General features: G+C 34.7%; 1 long non-coding RNA gene across 1 annotated transcript; it reads left to right on the top strand.

Moving 5' to 3' along the window:
• The first annotated feature begins 3,695 nt into the window (after window positions 1–3,695).
• LOC103468623 (uncharacterized) lies at window positions 3,696–8,041 on the top strand. Its single transcript, XR_534237.2, has 4 exons — window positions 3,696–4,140; window positions 6,390–6,671; window positions 6,920–6,946; window positions 7,031–8,041. It is a non-coding gene; the product is annotated as an uncharacterized LOC103468623 (long non-coding RNA).
• The last annotated feature ends 5,841 nt before the right edge of the window (window positions 8,042–13,882 follow it).

Below are 13,882 nucleotides of genomic sequence, written 5' to 3' on the forward strand. Positions count from 1 at the left end.
TGTGACTCATGCATATGTAGCAAGGGTTTAGCAATAAACTCAATTTTTTAAAATTCAATTCATGATCATAGATTAAAGTGCTGGAAAGAGCAAATCTGTAATGAATAAAAAAGCACAGAAAAATATGGACAACTTTGTGAAGATTTATCAAAATTAAAAATAATATAAAGTTTGCACTTGTGTATTGTTCTAGATCAACATTTAATGCGTCGCATTTAAACTGACTCCAACTTATTGTTTTTATCTTGCCTTTAAAAATATAGAGATTACAAAGAAATTGTAACAAATTCAAAAGGTGAGACATTTTATGTTGTTCCCTTTACTTCTGAAGGAAAAACAGCATAAAACAAGAAACATTCTGAAAGTTGTCCAGTATTTATAAAATGATTAATAAAGGATGTTATAAAATAAAAGTTGATTCCTTTTAGATATTTGTATCTTTAAATGCAAATATGTATTTAATATTTCTCTTTCAGACTTGTTGAAACCTTGTTGCAAATCAAAACAAATTAAAATTATTTCTCTGTAGTAACTCTATGCAAATTCTGTGGTTTCGCTTGTGATACAGATGTAAAGAGTTCAGCTGGAAACCCTGTAAAAGGGGATCAGACCTCATTGTTTCAGCTGCACCAACCATGTTCTCTGTCACTCTGATGCTGCTGCTGCTGTTAACAGCTGGATCAGGTAAGAATTTCTAGATTCATGAGAATCACCAAATCATGGTTTGAAACTCACAAAATGTTGTTTTTCCAGAAGTTTGGTCTGAGACTCTGAGACAGCCAGCCTCTGTGTCTGTGCTGCCTGGTGAACGACTGCAGATCAGCTGTCAGGTCTCTTATTCTGTTAGCACATATGCAACAGCCTGGATCAGACAGCCTGCAGGAAAAGGACTGGAGTGGATTGGCATTGACACAATTATTAAAGATTCATTAACCAACAAGTTCAGCGTCAATTTGGATGAATCAAATGACATAGTGACTCTGAATGGAGAGAATATGCAGCTGGAGGACTCTGCTGTGTATTACTGTGCCAGAGATCCACAGTGACACAGATCAGCAGCAGACCTGAACAAAAACCCCTCAGTGACTGAACACCTGCTCCAGTGAGCTGAGACCTCTGATGTTCAGGAAAAAATACTAAAGACTGTAATAAAAAATGTGCATATATATCTATCTCTATCACTTTATCTAATGATTACTAAATAATATATGGCTATCAAACAGTTTTGTCATGCAATGAAGAAATCAGCCATTTGGAGTGTCTTTATTCAGTTTTTTAAACAACCTTAGATTTTATAATTGTGGATAAATGTTCCAGTTTAGAAAATATAGGAGCTCTTTCACTGTGACCCCTTCAGCATTTTTGTAACCAATATTTTGGAACACGTGCAGAAAATGTGTCAAATTTTAAAGGTTCCTTTTACACATGACTATTAATTATTCAGAAGCGAAGCTCTCGATTTACCGGTCGATCTACGTTCCCACCCTCATCTATGGTCATGAGCTTTGGGTCATGACCGAAAGAACGAGATCACGGGTACAAGCGGCCGAAATGGGTTTCCTCCGCAGGGTGGCTGGGCTCTCTTAGAGATAGGGTGAGAAGCTCGTCATCCGGAGGGACTCAGAGTAGAGCGGCTCTCCACATCGAGAGGAGCCAGTTGAGGGCTCGGGCATCTGGTCAGGATGCTCCTGGACGCTCCTGTGAGGTAGTTGGGCACGTCACCGGGAGGAGGCCTTGGGAAGACCCAGGACACGCTGGAGGGACTATGTCTCTCGGCTGGCCTAGGAACGCCTTAGGATTCCCCTGGAGGAACTGGAAGAAGTGGCTGGGGAGAGGGAAGTCTGGGCCTCCCTTCTGAAGCTGCTGCCCCCGCGACCCGACCCCGGATAAGCGGAAGAAAATGGATGGATGGATATTAATTATTTGTAAGATGGAGAGAAGGGTTATGCTTTATGATTTGCTTGTGACGTCAAAGGTTTTTGTTTCATGGAATTTGGCAAAGAAAGTCTAAGAAATGTGTATTTAGGAAAACTTATTTACCTCTCACTCACTGCAGTCATGCTAAATTTAAAAACATTTTTAGTCAACAATAAAGCAATTTAAAAAATAAATATGCATGCATGTGGTTCATCAACTAGATTAATTGAAACTGTGATAGGGAGTGGATCCTACACATGCTAACCTGCCCTCCCTTCAACCTCTTATAAAGTGGCTTCAGTTCAGAGCTGAGTTCAGAGGATGTCTGTTGAATCAGCCAACATTTCCTGCTCTGTCCTGTTGCAAGCTGCAGGTGATTTCTTCATCTTGAGATTCGTCAACCATAATTCAAAAAAATTCTAATTTTTCGACTTTGTCATTCTCTTTCAGCAGATGTAATGTGAGCACTGACACCAGCTCTGTGACTCTTCAGCCAGGTCAACCTCTGACCATCAGTTGTCAGGTCTCTTATGATGTTAGCAGCTACTGGACATCTTGGATCAGACAACCTGCAGGGAAAGGACTGGAGTGGATTGGAGATGCAAAAGGATCTTCAACAGATTACAAAGATTCTCTCAGAATCAAGTTCAGCATTTCCACAGAGACCTCCATTAACACAGTGACTCTGAAAGGACAGAATCTGCAGCCGGAAGATGCTGCTGTGTATTACTGTGCTAGACTCCACAGTGAAGCAAAACATAAACAGACCTGTTCAAAAACCCATTCAGTACCAGAACACTTGAAATACTGTAGACCTCCAGAGGAGGCACCATCAGACCATCAATTATTTGCCAGAAATTTATTCCATACTTATACCAGTTTTCTATGTCTTTGGACAAAGTAGCCTGGAGAGGATCTATATATGTGCAGGGAGGAATATGTGAACTTCCTGAAGAAAAGTCAAACTCAACCAAAACCTTTTTGGAAGAAACCGCCAACAGTTCTTCTGTTTTATATAAGCTATTGTGGCATCAAGAGGTTATGCATAGACATTTTAAATAATCCACATGAGAAAATCTTTGTCATTCATGTATAGCAGGGTTAAAATCAACAAAAGCTCAATCTGCAGATTACATTGTGAGGACCAGATTTTCTGCATTTTTTAGGGTTTTTTGTCACTGGTGACCTATATTCATTCATATCTGGACAGGATATGTAAGGCCACAGTGTGAAGGGAAAAACATGCAGTAAAAGGCCCAGGCCTAAAAATCAATCATCTTCATCACACGCTGGTCCTGCTCTACCACTGAGCCATGCGGTTCCCCTTTTTAAAACATTGCACAAGGTGGTTCAACATGTTGGTTCAAGAAATTAACTAAATATATTAATATAAAACATATACAGTTCAGAAGGAAAAAAATCAAATGCTTTAAATCTATCTTTTACACATTTGTCTAGCTATTTTAAAGGCGTGTTTATTTAAAAACTGTTGTCATACAGGATTGACATCGATAAGGCAAACTAGAGAAGAACAAATAATGTTTGCTTTGTACGGGTATAAAACAATTAGAGGAAATTAAAATAAAATTGTGTCCCTTCAACTTTTTAACTAAATCACAACATTTGAAGAAATTGTTTTAATCCTACCAGGCTTTGGTGCTTAAATAAATGAGGACATTTTCCTAAAAACCACAACTGTTGTAACTGTCTCCTGTCTTTCAGTTTCCTCCTCCCTCTCTGCTGTAAGTTTTTGTATCAGGGTTTCTCACAGTGATATTGGGGGCACAGAGATATACACCAATACAAAAACCTCAGAGCAAAAACCTGACTGTAATTCATAATAATAACTATAAATCAGTATAGATTACTGCATTTCTACCTCTGTAATATGAGGTAAGAACTCAGTGTTGTCATTTTGATAATAATGACTAATATTTTTTTCAAATACACATTAATTAGACTTTAATTCATAGACTATAAGTTATATTTTTGAGTCTATTTTAATTGCATCAGATAATTGATATTTAGCTTCTTTCAGAATCGTTACACAAGAATATCCATCTCATAAGACTGGACCAATGTTGAAAGACTTTAAGGTAATTATTCAGGTTTTTTTGCCATTTTCTCTGGTGCTGCAGGTTTTTGTTCAACCAGTCAATGAAGATGTAGCACTGTGATATTTAGACTACTGGGGTAATGGAACAACAGTCACGGTTCTACCAGGTAAGATACTTTAAAACATTATTTACAGTTATCGTTGTTGTTTATGATAATAATATTCATGTAAAATGTTTACTTAGTCATAACTTTTGATGCTCCTGTTAATTGACAGTCATGTTAAACGGCTTTGGTGTTATCTGCATAAATTGCATTTGTAGATTTACTATTTTAGTTTTGCAGACAAATCTTATAAATGTTATGTTTCACACCAGATTTTAAAGGACTGCACTGATATGACTGTGAGAAAAAAATCTACCATAACTAATCATATCATATTTGTATTTTAATCGGATTCAAATGCAGTTTTGAAATGTCAATAAAAATTAAATAAATAATAAATGTTCATAATTTTTAATGGATTATGTGACTCTTAGTGCTTTTGCATTTAAAATGAGTTATTTATTTATTTTCAATGTCAATAAATAAATTCTTATTCAATATAGTCTCCAGTAAAATTGTTTTTGTTTTTGATTGAGTGTTAAATAATCTTAAAGTTTTCATTACTATGAGTTTAAAAGCGTCCGGAAGTTGTTTCTTATAACTGCATAATTTTTCATATTTTTATTTGGGTTCTGTTATCCAGAATCACAAATGTAATCTGTTGAAAAAAGGGATCGATGGTCCAGATTGTAAAAATGTAATTTACCAGAAAATATGAGACTGAAGATTGATTTAGAATCTGAACAAAGCTGGTTCAAACTTCAGAGGGACATGACAGAGATTCATCCAGACAGAATCCAGACAGAAGAAAACACGACATGAAGGCAGGAAAAAAATTGCACGCAAATCTAACTTCTCAACTAAATGACATTTTGACAAATGACTAAAGACACAATTTTGATTTGCAAACCAGCGGCATTGTGGCAATTTAGACGCACAAGAAGAACTAAGAATAATTTATGGTCAGGGATCTCACCAAAGAAAAATATGGTTATAAAAATCTCTTTAACGAATGACAGATTCTCTTAATTAAGAATAGATCAAAAATCTGATGGCGACAAAACCTCGACTCAAACAAAAAAGTTGAAATCAAAAGGACTATGTGGACTAAATATGAGGTAAATAAACTACTCAAATGATTGAGTCTTTTAATCCCCATAAAACATCTAAATGATTGATTATCACTTATTGTGGATATATATATAGAATACATTTTTTACTAACTATATAATACTCAAACAAGAAGCTAAATCGGGAGCCTGATCTATGAGAGGTCTGTAAAGGTCCTGGAATGGCAGAGTTACATTTTGTTACATTGAGGAAGAATCTTTAGACAAATTACATTTGTTTCACTGTCATATATTCTACAATTTTATCACATTAAAATTATGTTATTAAATTCATTGAAGAATTGTATGCAAATATTTCTTGGTGGTGTTCTTGACACATTATTACTTTTCCTTTAACAGTTGTGATAAAATTAACTCTAAAATTTTAGCCTTTATTGATTGCAGACATCGGGGGACAGTGACTGATATTCTTTCTGTGTTCACACACTTTCGTCTAAGCAGAAAAGTTATTTATTTATTTATTTATTAATTAATTTTATTTTTCAATCAAACTAACATAATGGTTTGATCGAAAATGAGCTGGCTTGATAGTTGTTTAAATGTAAAAGTCTGGCACTGATTAATTTTCCACAAATCAAACCGGTAAAAACTGGAGAGACGTCACTCGTTCATTTTTAACTCAGGACGTAGAAGATGGAGATTTCTGAATGTAAAAAGGCTGCAGCCTTAAAGTTTAAAATGCCACATATCTTACTTGATTTTTTTACATATCCAACTGATGTTGGAAACTTTCCATCACAATAAAATACTTATTTCTCTTGGAAAGTTATACATTTAAAAAACTAACTAAATTTCCCTTTCTGCAGCAGCAAAGTTGTTGCTGCAGAAACATTACATTTTTAGCTTAATATTACATGTTTTAAATGATTTGGGGATAAAAATATCACAGAACATTACAAGAAGCTAATTGATTGCGATATTCAACCTTTAAGAAATACTTTTTTATGACTTATTACTTTTGAATCAGCTTCTTGTTACTTTTTTAACTTTAACTGTCACAGGGACATAAGTGTCTTCATGAACCCATTGATTTGCATGTAAGTGGTGAGGGGTAAAGGGTTACAGTTGTTTAAACTGTAGTTTATGCATTGACATGAAGTAGTTAGTCTTGTGCTGATGAAATGTTGTTTCAGTCATTCTTAATGTCCTGACATGATCTGCTTTTTTTTTGTTCATCTGCAGATCCAAATGCTGCCTCTGATCCTCCGTCCCTATTCGTCCTCAGTCCCCTGCAGACTCCCGGCTACACAGTGAAGCCAGCAAACGAGTCCAGTCCAAACGTCTGTCTGGTCACAAATTTCCATTCAAAGTGGGAAAGTGCGGTTCTGAATTTGAAAAGGGGTCCGGTCGATGTGAGCACAACTGATGCTGTTCTGAAGAATAACGGCTACTACTTTGCTGCATTCAGCAACGAAGCCATCTACTCCTGTGGGGTAAACGGGACCTTTGGCAACAATGAAGCTGGTACCAAATTTATACAGTATAAAGAGTCATGATCTAACTATTTGTTTTTAGACACATTGAAATTTTCGGTTAATTCTTTTTATGACTTAAAATCATAAGTCATGATTTTAAGTCCTCCCATCTTCAACTAAGCTCCAGTTGTTAATTTGTTACAAAACATTCTTATGAGAGTGTTTCCTGACTTTTTATGACTCTGTCAGAGTTTTCATGATGTTTGTGTGACTGATGTTCTTTCTGTCTCTAAACAGATGATGAATGTGGCAGCATTTATCCAGGTCAGTCTGATCTCTTCCTGTCTCAGTTTGGTTCCATCGCTGCTGTTTGTGTTCAAATCTGAACTCTGTTTCTCTGTCGTCCAGAAAAAGCCAAGCTGAACTTCTACCTGCTGCTGATGAACGGAGTCCGAGTGGTGTTCACCAAAGCTCTGGCCTTCAGCACTGTCCTCACCATCAGAGGCCTGCTCTTCTGAAACCGAGCCTTCGGCTCGTGAATATCAAATTGAAATCAATTTTATTTAAAAAACAAATTATGTGTGATTAAATGGTTCTGAAATATTAAAATTGGCAAATATACACTGAAAACCACAACAACAACAAAAAAACATCTTTAATTTATGGTAAAATACCGGCAGCTGTGGTTGCCAAATACGGATTATACCATATTTAAAATTCTTGCAACCACCGCCGCCAGTATTTTACCGTAAATTAGAGTTTTTTGGGTTTTTTTCTTTGTTTGCTATAGTGGAATATAAAATGTATTACAATTTCCTTTGATGTTTTTATTTTTTAAATTTTTTCTAATGTTTCTGTTAATTTTATGCAAAGTTGTTTCTTGTCTTTTATGTTTTTTTTCTATATTTATGTATTCTTGTAATAAAGAAGGAGTTATATGTTCGGTATTTTGAGTTTTATGTTTAAAGAATTGACTTCCTCAAAAGGCTGTAAAAATTGAAATACACTTTTATGTATGTGAAAATGTAGTTTTATATGTAGCTTTAATGATAAATATTTAATGATAAACCTACATGCAGAATGTCTAAAAGAAATAAAACAAATATATATTTTTTTCTGTTAGCCATAAATTCAGGAATAACATGAACAACTTTGCTAAAAAAAAATAAAAAATAAATAGAAAAGCGTAACTTATCAATCCAGAAAATATGGAATTTGTTATCTGTTGCTTAATTACTTTTTCTTCAATTTAGTCAAATGGTCCTGTATTTTTTGTGGTTAGTCTTTGTTTGACATGATAATGAAGAAAGAGTTTTTGGTGTTTGTAAAAAATGAACAATATTCCTGCTTCATTCTGTTCATGTTCATATTTCATTTATGTGCAAGATGTACACATAAACTTTAATGCAGCCTATTTAATATGTTCCTGCTCTGTTACTTTATTTATCAAACATCTTCTATTATTAACTTGACATTAATACCTTTTTATTGTGTTTATATTTTCCTTTATCATTCAAAGCTGTTTTATCTTCCCTTTTTCACTCACATTTGAATTATTTTCTTACTGATTATGTGATAAAACACCTCCACTCTCAGCCACTTGCTCAGGTTATTTCCAGTAATCTATTGGTGAATAACCGAAATAACGAGGAGAAACAACAGTAAGAAATAGACCCCATTTCTCATCTCCTTCTTAGTATAAAAGTTTGATCGTTTTAAACCACATGTCACCAGGAAGCAGAAATACAGATGAAAATCTGAAAGAAACCAAACAGCAGCTCAGTTTCACATGGAGACGAAAAGGCTGAGGTTAACCTCAGCTCCGCTTGTTTCTTCTCTTCACATAACATGTTGAATCTTTTCACATGTTGACTTCAGTGGCAGCAAGCAAGCTCCTTTGTAATTTGGCATTTAATCAAATATTTTTAATTTTCACGTCAGATCTTAAATCTTCTGAAATCCTCCATTTAGAGTTTTTTATATATATTATTATTATATTTGTCCTTTATTCTGTCACAGAGTTGAGTTACATTGTTTCCAGGGCATGCTTTTTTTTATTTGAAATCATGGACAACACGATCAAATTTAAAAACACGACGAGAACTTTGTTAAGAAGTTTAGGTAAAACCTTCTTACAGCAGCTTTTAAAGCATATGTGTTCAGATTTCAAAAAAAAAGATGAACAGGAATCATCTGTTTGAAGTATGAACTGACAGAAAATAAAGGTAGATCCTCCTCATGTCATGCACATATCGGGTAAAATCAGTTTTAAATAAGAAACCGTATTGATTCTTCCAAAAACATATTTAGAAATGCCGCCACCTAGTGGACAAACTTGACAAACCACAAATGCAAGGTAAAACTTGCATTAGCTGTAAAAAATCAGGGGTTTTAAAGTCAGATTTATACAATTTACTTAATTGATGGAAATTGTGTTGCTACCATCATGGAAACAACAGAATGTGAGAATAATTTATATCCATTTTACTTAAGTGCAAGTTTTAGTTTAGGTTTACATTAATTTAAAACTAGAAATAACACATTTTAAGTTAATATATTTTCTTTATGGAAGATATTTAAATTAATTTTCAATCCAAAGCGTTGACTTGTCAGTTATTGTTTTTGTTAAATTGTTTAACTATTTGCTGTCTTTCTTACCAAAAATAAGAGTCTGTGTTTTTACCAGTGCTCGAGAGTTATGGCTCACTTTTCTTTTCAGAGACACTTGGATCAGGCCTTAGCTGTGGAATCACACATAAATGCTCAGTGACTGACATTTAGGGTTTTGGTTGCCCTTTGCGTTAACCTTTTCAAAGCAACCAAAAGCTGTTAAATATGAACTTGACCCATTTTTTGTTGTTGATTGTAACTGTATAAGGTACTTTCACCACTAACAGAACTATTTTGTTCAATCTAGTCTGGAAAAATAAAAAAGAGAGAATTCATTTTCTCAGCCAAAACTCTCTCTTCATCTCTGATTGAACAGTTAAACTTTCTTGTGCCTCTTTCTAGGCAAAGTAAACCTCCAAGCTGTTGGCTATAAAAAAGTGAAACGAAAAGAAACTCCCACCAGATCATCAACATGTTGTCTGTAGCTCTGCTGCTCCTGTTGGTTGTTGGGTCCTGTAAGTCTCAAAGAGACAGAAACACACAGCATATTCTCAACACCATGTTTGTTTAACACTCTAATAAGGTATTTTTCTCTGCAGGTGTGAAATGTCAGCAGCTGACACAGCCAGCCTCTGTAACAGTGCAGCCAGGTCAGCGTCTGACCATCAGCTGTCAGGTCTCTTATTCTCTCACCAGCTAGTGGACAGTCTGGATCAGGCAGCCTGCTGGGAAAGGACTGGAGTGGATTGGAGGAGCAGGCGTAGGATATGCTACCTACTACAAAGAGTCACTAGAGAACAAATTCAGCATCAGTTTAGAGTCTTCCAGTAAAACAGTGACTCTGAATGGACAGAATATGCAGCCTGGAGACTCTGCTGTGTATTACTGTGCCAGAGAGACACATTGACAAAAAACATCTGCCAACCTGCACACAAACCCCTCAAAGCCGATGCTTGTATAATTACTTTTGACCAGTGGAGAGACTCTAACAAAACATACATCCTGACAATACAAGACATCTACTTTCTTGTCTAGAAGTGACAAACTTTACATTTACTTTTTAGGAGAGCTGACATATAAAGTTTTACAATAAGTTGTTTTCTGTAAATATTTTATTTATTTATGTTTTTGCCTTTAGTTTATTAAAATTTGCTCATAATAAAAAAAGAAATTGTCTCATAAATGTAAATCCAATGCAGATGTCATATTTTAGATCTCTCAGTATTTGATTATCTTCTATATTAGAGGGATGTTCTTTGGTCATACATTTTAATGATAAAAGCCAAAAGTATGCCCTGCTGATATTTATGTGTCTTCCTTTGAAGTCTTTCAAAACAGTAATACATCTCTTCCATTTTGAGTTTGTCTCATTTTATATTTATTTATCATAATTTCTGGGTCTTTGACAGGTTCTAACATCCTTAGTGCAATCTCCCATGATAGTAAAGGAAAAGCCCCAGCAGTTTCTTGATTTCAGTCAGTGTAAAGTGCAGTGGATCACACAATCTGCACAAAAAGGATGGCAACAACAACAATTTGTTGATTTGGGATTTCCTGTTTTTGAGGATGTAGTGACATGATGTTCAACAGATGTAGGATATCATTCTTCTTCTTTTCAACTTCAATTTATCAACCTTTTATTTGTAATGCTGCCTGGTTTCAGAATGAAATGAATGGATCTAAACATGTGCTGATAAGTTATTTGTGCAAAGATAATGTAACACGCACTACATGAGTCCTTCTGGAGTCTCTGTTAAAAGATACTCCAATAATACCACTCAAGCATTTAACGCCCTTGAAGGGGAGGAGCTGATGCAAAAATCGAACTCCTTTCATTTTTCCGTATCTGTTTAAAACCTGATAAAATCGGGGACAACCACAGTGTAGACTTAGCAGACAAATAAGTACAACAATGATCAGACTTGAGGTTGTGGCTGCTTTTGTCATCCTGGCAGTTATCTGGCCTGGTAAGAACTCAGGGCAGCTTCTCAATTGATAAATCCAACCTTATTAATGTTCAGTAGCTAATTAACTGTCTTTATGCAGGTACCGAGTGTCAAACACTGACTGAGTCTGAATCAGTGGTCAAAAGGCCTGCTGAGTCCCACAGACTGACCTGCACATATTCTGGGTTTAGTGGCACTCCTTGGTTTGCTTGGGTCAGACAGCCATCTGGAAAAGGACTGGAGTGGGTTTCTGGTATCAGTGACACTGGTGGCAGCACCTACTATCCTCAGTCATTGAGAGGTCGGGTCACCATCTCCAGAGACAACAGCAGAAGTCAGGTGTATCTGCAGATGAACAGTTTGTCAGCGGAGGACTCTGCTGTTTATTACTGCGCTTGATGGTCCACAGTGACACAGAAACCAGGAACTCTGTACAAAAACATTTCAGCACATGAAAGTTTGTAGGACACAGCAAACACAGAGGGAGCTACAACACCACACAATTATTTAGGTGTGTTGACCACAACAGCAAGGGACTAACCAGTTTTTAGCCATTTATTTTCTTAATATTTATAAACTATTCATTTTTAAATAATTCATTTGGTTTCATTTTTTCTTGCCTTGTTTTGCTACATTTCAGTTCCTTTGAAAATGTCATAAATCAGTGATTCTTAAGAATAGGGACAAAACAGGTCCTATGGATAAAGCACAAAATCTAAATAAAATATACTCAAAATATAATTTTTTCAAATATCTGACTAAACTAACCTGGGTCATGTGAGCACAACAATGTATGTTTTCCTGGTATTTGCTGAATATTTTTTTATTTCAAACATTGTAGTCGGTGGATGATGCCTGTAAAATCCCTTGTCCAGGAGCAGAACTCAATACATTATAATAGTTTAAAACAATTAAAGAAATACAAAAATTATACATTATGACAATTAAGTATATAAATAATTATAAAAGTATCAATAAATTGAATTAAAAATATTTTTATATATTTTCCAACTCCATTCAAATTTGTCCCTAGTTTTTGTCAAAACCGTCAGAAATGAAAATAATGTTAAAAAATCAGGCATTATTGGGGGGCACCAGAACTTCTGAGGACCCCATGACCACTTCCTTTCTGTCCCTTTGCTAAGAGGGCTAGTTAGCTCTGGTCTAATAGCTTATGTTATTCTTTAGTTTTTTCTTCTTTTTATTCTTAAGTTTTTTGTCACAACCATGATGTGTCAACACCATAACTGACAATTTACAAAGCTTTTTATGAAATTATGTGAAATAAAAGCTTAATTTTGGTATAATGTAAAGATTGCATGGACCTGATGAGCTACAATATGGCCTCATTTAGAATAACATTATATAAATTGAGGTAGTTTGGCTTTTTGTCAACTCTGTCAGATGTCAACTCCATCAGAGTTTTTGACTCTTTCAGTGAAATTGTTGTCAAATTTCACTTAAATGTGCAATTAATTAATTTTAATGTATTTTACATAAATTGCATTACTTCACATGTATCAAGTTTTTCATTTTACTCACTAATTTGTCACTACCTTCAGTTCTGTGTCAACTATGTCAGATGGACTTTTTGTTGTTTTTTGTTTTAAATAATATTAATTTGGTTCTTGAGAAGCATTGTCTGTAAAATGAGTAGAAATATCACTAATAGGGTCATTAAAAATTATTTTATATTTATTTTTGACAAATGGTGATGACAACGTTCTAGGTCAGGTCGATTAAAAATGTAATTAAAAAAAAAAAATGTTGCAACTGGGAGCCTGTACCTTAGCATATTTACATTTCCATAACATTATTTGTCATATTTGCATACATAAGGTTGAGAAATAACAAAAAGAAAAGTTATGGGAAAATTAAAACCCATTTTAGGGTTTTAATTTCAAGAATCTCAAGAATCACTGAAATATTAACTTTGTTTAAGTCATGTTAAGACACTTTCATAATAAGAAAACAGATAAGAAAAAAACAATTTTAAAACTAGAAGAGGTGAGGGATTATTACTTCTGAAATTACATTAACTCCTTTCACATGCTTTTTGTTACACTTTAACATTGTCCTTTATTATCGCAAGTATAGCATATGATCCTGTTGACATCATGAACTGTTCTTCTACTTAGATTTACAAAATAAAGATGCAAATGAGACTTGATTTTCATTTTTGTTATTAATCAGTTATTGCACAGTTTCATTCAAATGTCAAACATTTTTGTTTTGATACAAAAATAACATTTTTGTCCTCGGCTGCGTTTCTTTATTTTTCGCTATTTTCAGCAAGGACTCATAATTACTTCTTTTATGCCGGCAGTAAACATTTGTATATGTCAAAACCCTGATGGAAAACAAAACCTCATTTAAATTATGAGAGTAATTTGCTAACTTCAAAATTGGCAAATGAGGGTTGCCAGTTTTTCAAACCCATATCTGCACTTTCTGTAAAAAAACAAAAAGAAAACACAAAGTAAGTGTGTTCACATCATTTATTTCATATCTAATTGGACAAATCATCTGTCTTTTTCCTCTATGCAAATTAAACTTCCAGGTTGTCTACCTTAAATGGTTTTTGAGGCAGAAGAAGAGAAACTCATCAGATCACCTTCAGCACCAACATGATCTCTGTAGCTCTGCTGCTTCTGCTGCTGGCTGCTGGATCATGTGAGTCTCACTGAGGCATTGACAACATGAT

Source organism: Poecilia reticulata, chromosome 8 (genome assembly GCF_904066995.2).
Source record: "Poecilia reticulata chromosome 8, P_reticulata-male-v2, whole genome shotgun sequence".
Lineage (NCBI taxonomy): Eukaryota > Metazoa > Chordata > Actinopteri > Cyprinodontiformes > Poeciliidae > Poecilia > Poecilia reticulata.